The sequence below is a fragment of the Polyodon spathula genome, chromosome 5 (genome assembly GCF_017654505.1).
Source record: "Polyodon spathula isolate WHYD16114869_AA chromosome 5, ASM1765450v1, whole genome shotgun sequence".
Lineage (NCBI taxonomy): Eukaryota > Metazoa > Chordata > Actinopteri > Acipenseriformes > Polyodontidae > Polyodon > Polyodon spathula.
Window position 1 is genome coordinate 40,534,563 of NC_054538.1, and position 12,528 is coordinate 40,547,090.

Below are 12,528 nucleotides of genomic sequence, written 5' to 3' on the forward strand. Positions count from 1 at the left end.
CTGACATAACATACATTTCAATAAACCTGCTGAAGGAGAGAAGCTGAGAAAACTGAATTCTGTAACTTAAAAACTACAATCAGAAAAGAAACTGTCAATTTCAGTAAAATAAAAGCATGTTTCTTAATGTACTGTAAAGAAGCGGCCTGGCACAGTTACCTGATGTTCGCTATCCATCACTTTCTCACGAATCATTCATTGTGTGCAGTGATCTGGGAAGCTGAGAGTCACATCATGTAATGGTGAAATGATGCTACTTCAAACCTGTGCTCCAATTAGATAAACTCATATCATAACAGTAGGACAATTTGTATTTAAATTACCACTAAGGAACAGTGTGGGTACAAACAATCACATGACTTTGCGATTGTTTTTATATTTTTTATTGACATATCCTCGGTCATAAATCAGTTATGCATTGGGTCTTCCAGTCAATTTCTTCTGAATTCACAACATCAGCCAATAGGCATGCCGCTCCTAAAGTTCAGCATTCTGTCCTACCTACTCGCTCCAGGACATGTTCAGAGGGCTGGGAGCACATTTACAATACAGCTAATTAAAGACTGGAGTAACTGCTTTCAAAATATGTTCCTGTCCATTTCATTGTGACTTTGACAGCAGCTTAAAATGTCACAACTTAAATCTGATTGACAGGATGATAAATCCTTAATTAACATTACGTTAATGAACAGGCACTCAAACAAAAAAGTCTGAAGACATTTCAAAATGCTTGGGATGCCCTGATGTGTGTTTCAATGGACAATTTCTCTGGCAGTTTCCCTGGATTGAAATGCGAGTCGAATTGGCAGGAGAGCAGTGTCAGTGGGTTGCTATGATCACAGCCTCGTAAACAAAATAGCTGGATTTCTAGACATGTTGGAAGCACAAAATAGAATAGACGTAGGACTGATTTAACTTTAAGTGTTTTAAATAGCAATGACTCTTGCTGCCCTGAATTGCTTGAATGTAACAAGGAAACTACTACTTATATTTAGGAAGCAGTGTCACTATGCATATTAACACATGATGCCATATATCTCGCTAGAGTAAAAATATGCTGAGTCACAAAAGTTATAAATGTACCAGAATGTACTTTATATTCATCAACACCCCTGCACTAGCTTGAGTTTATTATATTTATTTTTATATATATATATATATTTTTTTTATATATATATATGGTTAACACAAGAGTGTGTAACTTTCATTTACAAAGGGTGCACTGAAAGTGCATACAGCTCACCCACACGTTTTGCTGAGGCAAAAGCCAGCAAAAATGCAGTCTTTAGAGACATGAAATTCAGATTCACAGTGTGGAGTGGCTCAAATGGGGCTTTTGTAAGGGCTTTCAGCAGCACATCAAGGCGCCACAAGGGGAGGCTAGATGTCCTGGGAGGACGCAGCCTCCTCGCACCCTTAAGAAACTGGGACGCCAAGAAATGGTTCCCAGGCGATAACCCATCTATGCGCATGTGACAAGCAGATAGGGGGCCTTCCATCATCTAATAGTTTCTGGAGAAACTGTAAGATAACTGCCATGGAGCAGGTAACTGGGTCCTGGCCCTGGGCCAGACACCAGTCTGGAAATAACTGCCACTTATACACATATTGTGACCTCTTAGAGGGAGCTCTCGTGTTCTGAATAGTGGCAATTGCCGATGACAGATCCACCCCCAGGGGGATCTGCCTCGGCTGGCTGTGCAGGAGTTGCACCAGGGTCGAAAACCAAGTCATTCGGGGCCACCGAGAAGCTACCAGAAGCACTGCAGCTTTCTCTAGGAACGCAGGAGCAGTAGTATCGGTGGGAAGGCATATAGGAGACAAGCAGGCCACTCGTGGGCCAGGGCGTCGACTCCTAAGGGACTATCGAGAACCAAAGAGAGCAGTGTGTAGATTCCCGCGAGGCGAACAGATCTACCTCTGCCCTGCCAAACCACTCACAGATGTGTTCCATCACCGCCCTGGGGTGGAGACGCATTCTGAGCCCAGGGGACCTCCTCTGGAGAGGAGATCCATGGCGTGGTTGAGTCAGCCCGGTAAGTGGACTGCTCGAAGAGAAGCCAGCTGGGGCTATGACCGCAGTAACAGTGAAGATGAAGGCTCAGAGATCTCAGGCCGCCCTGGCAGGACTGGGATATCACCAGCCTGCGATGTCTGTCTCGTTGCGGGTGAAGCGCAAACTAATTGAACCAGGCCTGGAAAAGGAGAAGGCCCAAAGGAAGGGCCTGCGAGGCAGCTGCCATCAACCCCAGCATGCGCTGACACAGCACCATGCTTACTGTTTCCCTCAGCTTGAGTAGGGAGAGGTAAGACTCTATCACGGTAACTGTCTGAGTTGTCAATGTGGTCTTCATAGACACCGAGTCTAGGTGAAGGCACAGGAAATCCGATTGCTGGTTGGCGTGAGGCGGCACTTCTACAGGTTCATCCTGAGACCGAGGCAATGGAGGTGGTCTGTGACCAATGCTGTATGTGCAGCGCAGACGAGCCAGTTTTCTAGGTAATTCATCAGTCGAACGCCCTGCACCCGCAGCTGAGTGCTTAAGGGGCAGTAGGGGAATACGAGAGCTAAAAGCAGGCACCAAACCAACCAAGCTCGGTGATTTTGCGACCCACGCTCATTGAACGTAAAACTAGAGATTCAGTGAAATAAACCCCGGGAAGGGGCAGCCGCCAGCTTCCTGTGCACAATTAAGGCAACGGAGGGTACAAACACTGAATTAAATAAATTAAGAAAGTCGTAAGAACAACTTTACAGTTACGTTCAATCCTGATCAAAGCTGAAAGCAAGAGAGGCTGAGCTTTCTATGCTCTGCAGTTATTCAGCACCCGAGGGGTGGGGTGCTGACATCAGAGCTACGTAGGCCTAAACGCAGCTTTTATATTACGCTCAGCGTAATCCTATCACCTGACGGCAATACCCATTAGGCTATTTTCAAATTGAAAGAGAACAAAATATTTCTCCCACTCTTTGATTGGTTTTATTTGTATAATATTTGGGGGTGGTAAAATGTATAAGGAAAGACTAAATTAGATGTTTGTTCATCAGGCTTGAGTGCTTCATTATTCATGCTTTTGAAAATCACCTGTGATGTTTGAAATGAAAGAGGAAAATTACCAAAGTGCCCTGTGACAGCTGGCTCTCCAAACAGACCTGCTTGGGTTCTTTTCCCTTCTCAAATCACAAATGACACACATGAGATTGAAAGAAATGTGCAGCAGCGCTATTTTTTAATAAACAGACATTAAAACAAACAAAAACGGAAACAAAAACCTAACTCCATTTTGGAGCACTAACTAAACATTCGTTACAAGTTCCTAACTAGCTCACAGGACGGATACGCCGTTTACCTGTCAAAAAAACACACAAAATACAAACTCACACAAGTTTCACAATACCTTAATATGACTGCTCACTCACACAGTCAGGCTCTTTTCAGCAGCCCTCAGCAGACTGGCTGCCTCTCTTAAATACCCTGCACCTGGCTAATTTACAATTACCACCAGGTGCAGGGAATAACTAAACAATAAAACAATCACTCAATTAAACAATTAAATAATTAAATTTAAAACCCTTAGCCCATTCACCCAAATGTGCATTCTCACAAGGTTTTTAAGCAGGGAGGATTTTAACCCCCTCCCTGCTATCTCACATGCCCCTAATCTCTTTTCTTACTATATGAACATATTTATTCTTGATACAACTAGTAACCTGATTCAGTCCTGGCTTTTATTTCCACAATTCTATTTTTTTTTTAATGTTTTGAAACTGACAAATCTTCTGTGTATGGTTTCTCATGTCAAAAAGCGTAATATTTTTTTTTTTTTTATTCTTATGCAGTTAAGTTCAACAGTGAAATTAAGTGAAAGTACTACCTGAAAACAGTACTTCCTCTTTTTGTTTGCTTTTTTAAAGATATGAAAGTATTATTTCTAATTACCTCAACTAATGTAACATTAATTAACTGGTTGGATAAAGAGGGCTAGGTGGCATAGCAGACTTAGAGTACCGTATTTTGTCTCTGGTGGCCTGGGTTAGAAATCACTGTACTTATTATGCCACACCACAAAACATGAGACCCAGGACTTCAGATCACGACTTGGGTGTAGCAGGGTAATGAGGAAGTGCTCTCATGATGCTTATAGATGTAAACAATTATTATGACCTTGTGCTTACTTTAACTATAGCCTAGCAAAATTGCCCATCGCAGGCTCTACCGAGTTTTAGTTGACTGCGACGGGAGTAATGCGTCCCAAGCCAAAGGCAATATCATGCGGTACAGCCTTCATCAAAAGGGTGCTATAACTATTAGAAAACTACTTTTCTCAATATTTTCTTTTAAAAAATGAAATAAATACACTTTAAAAGCTAGATTTACCTTGAAGTTGTAATGGTTCCTCTGAGAAGTTTTAGGAAAATACCAGGATCTCAATTTGAAAAAAAAAAAACAATCCAACAAATAACTTTACTAAACAAATAACTTTTTACTCTTCAAAGTTGCTTATAGTTTATTTGGACGGTACCAGATAAACTATATTACTGAATTGTCCGTGTCTCCGTTTGTTGTTGTTGTAAGATGCTGAGCTCCAGCTGACAGGCTGTGATTGGCTGATTTGGCAGTTGCAGGTACAGGATTGGTTGCTTTCGTTGGTGCAAAGTATTGATTGGCTGGTTTTGGTGGATAACAAAATAAATTGTGACTTTGTTTAGTATTTGTTGTACGGTAGCTTTCATTACGGAGAGTCAAAATGAAAAACTTGCACAGATTGATTTTGATTCACAGCTGAAGCTGTGAGGTTCCAGCAGGCATCTACCATCCGACAGAAGCTCGCTAGAACGGAAAGCTGATCGGCTGATGGTACTGAATTGTTTTCTAATAGATGTTATTATATATGGAGAGTTGTAATCTCCCATAGAGCTTGGTGAAGCTTACAGCTTATTATTACCATGTAACTGTGTGTAATTGATTACAGGCCATGGCAGTGATGTCATCACCCTGTCAGAATTCTAAACAAACTGAGAAAAAATTGCACTCAAGATTTCTAGCTGTCAGTGAGGCTGAGGTAGATATATATAATAAAGAATTAAAAATGATGTATACGTGTGTGTAATAAGCCTTTTAAGGGCTTCTCTGGGCTCTGGGACATCAGAGGCCACTCGACCTATGGTCTTGTGGCCTATGATGTCCCATAACCCCTCGAAGCCCTTAATAGGCTTATTATTCCCTATAGTTAATACTCTATTTTCCATACCTGTCAACTTTTGAAAATAGAAAATATGGAGGGGTTTTGGGGTATGGGGTGTGGGTGCAGTCTGTGATACCTTTTTTACTGTTTCCCCTGTAGATGGTCAATTGTGTGCGCTTGTCTTGTGCACTGAATGAATGTCTGGCACAGGGCTCCCCTGGGTTCTAAACCCTGCTAAGAAAAGACTGGGATTGCAGTAACACAGACCAGCCATGACTTTTTAAGAAATTAAAGGTTTAACATAAGGGGGTTTAACAGTATTTTGAGTAAAATGGGAGAAGTGTCCAAAAAATGGGAGCGTCCTGGCAAATAAGGGAGAGTTGACAGGTCTGGTTATTCTGATCTCAGGTCGCCATAACCCAGTGTCAAAATAGCACACGACTATACCAGCCCCGCACTACTGACCCTCACCTTTCATTGTCACTAAATTCACACAAAATATTTGGAAAAGGAAATTAAAATAGAAAAATAAATAAGGGATAGACTGATAACTAAGGGACTGATATTTAACATAAGATGAATAGAGAGACATTTTAAACTGTGGGTATACAATGTAGCTAATGGGACAGAATAGCTGATGATAAATACATTCTCACACCATTTCAAAACCAAGACAAAAGAGCACCAGGTCCATTTTCTGACAAAAGGGATATCAAATGGCTTTTGAATAGGAATACTGTAACTTCAACATCCCCAACACTTTGCTGAGTTAATAGTCAAGGGAGTTCGTAAAACATGGTTCAAAAAGTCAAAAGGAGTACTCGCGTTGAATAAACACCCAAGCAAACAACATTCCAGATTGCTGTGTGAAAGGTCATTGACTTTAGTGAATAAGACACATTTAAGATTTAGGCTAATTAAATATCAACATATCATTATACTAGACACTTTCAGGGTCATCAATCCCAAAGCCTCAAAGATCCATAACTATGGTATTAATTACTGTGGTTCTTGTTTGTCATACTGCTCTCTGACCACCTTCAAACAACTTACATTGATTGTTGTCCAAAAGGTTCAAAACGTCTCAGTAATTGTTCTGTGAATATCACCATGACACCATTAGCAAACTCCGATTATACATCTGACAAGCACTGGTTCAAACAACCAAATATTTCCACACAAGGGATCTGACAGGGATCTTCACAAACAGATAGTGATACTCCACCCTGTTAATGAACAGTAACACCAGAAAACATTTTTAATATTCAAGATTATAACAATCCCCTTACGGAAATATCCTATAGGAGAATAACAATGTGCAGTAACCTATTACAAACTGAGCAACTGTAGATGCAGCCATTTTAGTTGTTCAGATGTGATTAAAACAATGCGCCCCACATACATTTATCAAGCATGTAACATTTAAAAAAAAATAAAAACCTTTCACAGAAACATGGGGTGTTTATCAAATTGTTATGTCATAAATGAGTGTCCTCATAAAACGTTAACATATAACAAGGAGTTAAATCAAATATCTCAACTAGTCCAGCTCTCCTGAACTGTTTTCATCTGTTACACTTCAGGACTCTGAAGAGGACAAGGAAAAATAACACCACTCAAAATAATAATAATAATAATAATAATAATAATAATAAACCATATAAAAGTTATGAAACCATAATAATAATAAACCATATAAATCTTCAAATTACGGGGCTGAATTTATAATTGAAAAAAATGGACAGCCAATTACCACATTTTAATTGCAAAATATACGACTGACCAATGTCATGTACATTTGCAATACAAGGGTACTCAAACGTGTAATAGGTGAAACACATTACAAATATAATTTGTATTATCGACTGACTATTTTTTAAATTACTTTTCAATGTATTGTAGCGTTCTTATAGGAGGCAGAAAACACGAGAATAAAGGACAGACAACCAACAACCAACCAATCACGGGCAAGACACAAACGGCACCATACTCAAGCTGCATTGACACAGACACCGACCGGGGCAAATACGCCAGCAGCAGGAATAGTATCACGAACAGCGGGAAGGACAGACACACACAGCAGGAATTAGTGTACGGGTCGCTACAGTATTTAGTGCAATGTGTCCTTACAATATACAGCTTATCTAGCATATCAATTTGTGTTTGTTTGTTCCATCATTTACATATAGTATGTATGAACGTTTCTATCAAAGAATCGAGAACACATTTCTGTAAAACACTGTTAAACATCGTAACAACAACCTTTTCAGAGACTAGGGGACCACTTCATCTTACTGCACGATTACATCACATCCGGTGAGGGATATATTAAACTGGTAAATGTTATCACTTTCCCAGGATGGATAAGTAATCTTTTCGATTTTTCTGGAACGCAATGTTTCACTCAGATCGAAACAGCAAATTACCCATATTACTTTCCATTTGGTTGCACATGGTATTGAGTTTACATACGTTTCAGCCGTTTTAAATAAACACATTATCAGTTTGTAACAATCCCTTACAGTTGGGTGATGATGAAGCGCGTTTACTTCCCGACAAGATGGTGTTTGTTTCAGTGTTGGAATAGCGAAGTGCTGTGTTTCTTAAGGTAGTCACAATGCACTATACGAAATTCTCGCAAAATTCAATCATTACTAAATATTGAAAACAGACACATTTGCATTCGGTACAGACTCGAAAACCAGTGATTTACAAAACGCAAACAATAACATTTTACCTATCATATTTTTTTCCTAGGGATAGATAGCTACGTTGTCCTTAGGCAATGCAACAACGAATGGACTGTGGCAAAAGTTACATTCAAATAAGTATTGAATCTTGAGAATAAACCATAACCCTAACCATACCGATACGACCATTTGCTTTGTACCAAAAAATTATTCGAAACTTATTTCTTTAAATATGTTTTATTAAATGTCACATATATTATTATTATTATTATTATTATTAATAATAATACTTAGTGCGACGCTATATTGTAGGTTTTTGTACCTAAATCTTAATGTCCTAAATACTGTATCCATTTTAAACCAGCTTTGGTTTCGAGGTAACCTACAACTATAGCTTCAGTGCGATTTTTTAAATATAGGGCTTAACGGTTGAATAAGACCCCATTTACACAATTCAAACTTCTTATTGTTGGTATAATTTGTAGTTTGAAGCAGATAGGTACAGTAGTTGAACAAAGCTGAAATTAAATTGTCATCAGTTTCTGTTTCTAAGTATGGCATTAGATTTGTATTATTGTTTCCCAAATTGTGTATACAGTTTATTCACTGTAGTTATGCACTACTGTGTAAAATAGGTTTCATTGATCAAACTCAGCAGTAGAATACAATAACTTATTATACTTTAGATAGATACACCTTACACTTACTGGTAAGGTTATGTAAGAATTCTGTCTGCACAAAGAACTACCTAAGCAATTATTAATGCAAAAGACACAACTATTTGATTTATTGGCGGGTGTCACACGAGTCCAGTTCTGAACTTGGTATGGGCATTCTTTAGTTAAGGATAGCATAATCTTTTGAATGACTTCTGGCCATTGATTGTTTAGGCAAGGTTATATCTTTAGAACCACTTGCCCAACTTTGAGAGAATTATTATTACAAGTATGATAATGTAGGTGATAGTGACAAGAAATTAAAATGAATGTAGGTACCACACACTTGAATACGAGACAGAGCCTTCATGTTCTCTTTCCCGGCTCCACAAATTAATAAAATGCACTGGGTAGTGGGGCAGGCGTTCCAAAAGTTATAGGAATTTGTTTAGTTTTCTTTAATTGGTCAGTTTCATGTCAAATTGATATGAAGTGCAGTTATCTTAAATTGCCAAGTGTATGACATCATGTATAAGGACAACATAGACTTAACTGTCCATTCAGGATATTGTTGTGAGGAGAGACAGTTAACTGTTTGCTCTGTGGACTCACACAGAAATAGCTAACTACTTGGTAATGTATACAGTATACAGTAGTTAAATATATACTTTTTCTCACAGTGAAAGGATGTACAATAAAACAATGCAATATATTTTAAAGAACTAGTCATAAACCAAAGACAGGAGATGCAATAATTCATGTTTTAAGCTTCAATTAGCTGTAGGCCCTACTATATATATATATATATATCGATATATATATATATTATATATATATATATATATCTATATATAGATATATATAGATATATATATATATTATATACATATATAGGTTATGTCTTATTATAATATCGAAAGAATCGATATATATTGTAAAACAGATCATTGTTATGTATTACAAAAAGGTGTGGGAAAATTATATGCCCATTAAATAAAACAAGGAAATATCAAGTCATGTTTATTTTGATGATGACGGTAGATTGTTTACATGGGGACTTTAAGGAAACTGCATTGAACTGGGAAATGTCACTGCTTTTAAGCACAATAAAATGTGTATACTGTTTTGAAATTGTGCGCATTGTTAAGCTGAAATATAATTATTTCTTTAGAATTGTGACCATCTTGCCTAATAGTGAACAGAACCATGACAGCAACCAAGCGTGGGGAAAAACCAGAAATAATCACTACCAGAAATGATAATACTGATATAAAAAATATCCAAGAAGAGATTCAGTCATATGATAAATGTTAGTTTTTGTTATCAAGGTGTGTATTTTTAGCTTTAGGGGCCATCTAATGTACCTGTGATATAAAAACTGATTGGCTTACCTTAGAAGATCCAAAAGTTTGACAGTACCCTGAAAACATTTCAAATATATCTTGATCCTGTCTGGTTAACAAAGCATTATTAAAAATGTTAATATAATTGTTTCTATCAACAAAAAATACTGATATCAGTAATCAAGTGACATGTATATGGGGGTGTCTTTACATCTGTCCATCTGTACAGCGTGTCACTGTGGTAGTGTCCTGATATACTTGCCTCAGGCGGCAGAGGAGAACACACAAGAGACTGAGGTCGAGAAATTGACATTGTTACACTGACACAGGCACACAGGATTTAATTAATAAACGTAAACAAAAAGTAGACAATAGTCATGTGACGCTACCTGCAATGATAGCGCACAGAACGGTACAAGACTGTACAAACACTAAAAATAAAACACAATGCAACAAACTATAAATTAAAGCTGCCGTGAAAACGGCAGGCCTTGCAGCAGCCCCGATCCTAGGGATCGCCATGTTTTTATACTGACGGTCCGCTGAGACACGCCCACCTGCCTGCTGGAACAGCTGATTGCTTTCAGCTGTCAATTAATCTGTTTACACATATCCATATTTACAACAGTTAATCTCAAATACACATAATTCCCCATGTGCACCCTGTCACAGTCACACTTACATGTTTGTACATTTATCGAAAACTGCTTATTAAATTTGTGCTGAACCTTGTTCATATTGTAGTTTGGTTGTATTATTTGCTCTTTCTGTAAACTGTACTCTATTTAAATATCAAGTTTGCATTGTAACCCTGTAATGCCCTGTAACACCTGTAAATCACCTTGTATAAAGGCATCTGCCAAATAAATAAATAATAATTGCACATATATCTTAACACAAGAAGTTATTCTACATTGTGTAAATCAGTAATTATAACACACTACCATATTTACTGTATTCCTTATTTTGCTCTGATCTTATTTTCTACTGATTTTACTGTACTTTATAACTGCTCTTATCTGTAATGTGATATTCTGATTCTACAATATGACATTTTGTGATGTGATGCTTTGTACTGTCATATTTTGTAACAGTTGCAAGTCGCCCTGGATAAGGGTGTCTGCTAAGAAATAAATAATAATAATAATAATAATAATAATAATAATAATAATAATAATACAAACATAAAACTTGATTGTCATTTCTTATGTTATACTATTTTGTATTGTACATTGTAATTATACAATTTTCTGTCATACCGACAGCTCTTCTGAATTTACAGCTGTGGTGGGGGTGGGGGTTACTGAGCCCTTGCCATTTCTACATAGCTTGGTAGACTCCCGTAGCAATACATTTTAGGCATTGCCAAAAAATAAACAAGATATTTAGAAAGAAACCAAATAGAGCAAATAACATTTTACAGCACTAATAAAACCCCCTTCACACCCTTGTTATTTCTAATCTAGTTTTATCTTAGTCCCTGATGGAATTATAGCAGACTGGTGCTATGACTCCTCAGCTGTGGCCCTTGGTAACAGTCAGCACACAAGCAAATAAAACTTGAAGGGCAATGGGAACGGCTTTGACATAGGGAATTACACACCACAACCTAGATCCCTAGGGCACAAGTTCATATTTCACATATATTAGTGGAATGCAAGCAGAGCCTGCATGACAGTTGCTAAGTTATGGTACTTAGACTATAGACTGAAATTACTTTCACTAGCTAGAGACACTGTACTCCAAGAAGGTGATATCTGGCTCCTATTTAAGGATCAATATCATGGTGTAACCTTCATGGTGTTGTACATGCATTATTTTTCAATTCTAAACAATTTTTACTTTATCGAAAAAAGCTTTCATTCTGCGTTTTACCATTCCCTCGTTTTCTCATTTCGGAGTGACCTATCTCCTGTTGGTTTACCTGAGTGAACTTCCAATTTAGGTCCCAGAAAATATTCCATCCATCAAAGTGCTACATAAAAATAACATTGAATTGTTTTCAAAAGACTGCAAAAATCAAGGCTTACCTGCTGACTGCAACAGGAATAACCTGTCATACTGTTACCTTGTCAGTGGAAGAGAACACCTTAGCTTTTTTACAATGATTAGTAACTGTGACAGAGACAGAATGATTCTTGTGATAAATCTCTATCCCGACCTGTGAGGATGTTGTATAAAGGGAACAGACTGCCCTGGACAGGATGGCTTGACAATTCGTTGCCAGGGTTAGGTGGAAGTCGGCCATCTGGAAAGGGGGCTCAGCTGCGGTACATTAAGTCATCGCCCCAGAGGGAAAGCAACGTGGCCACGGTGGATTGGAGCAGAAACGTCTGCACTCGCTAACCAAGGGGACGTGACTGAAGGTAAAAATAGGGAATGTAGCTAGGTGATCTGTTCCTTTGTTTATGGTTAATAGAACGCTAAAGAACAAGCAAAGTATTACCATGAGTGTTTAGTGTTTGTTTTGTCGAGTCTTATTGTACCATTTGTTATTTATTAAGACGACTAACACGAACCGGAGCTGTCGCTTAAGGCCAGCACAAACCCGGACAACACTGCACCATTGTTCAGGGATTAAAATTGTATTTCACCACAAACACTGCAGCACTCACTCTGGACTTGTGACTGTGTCTGTGTTTTGTGTGTGTG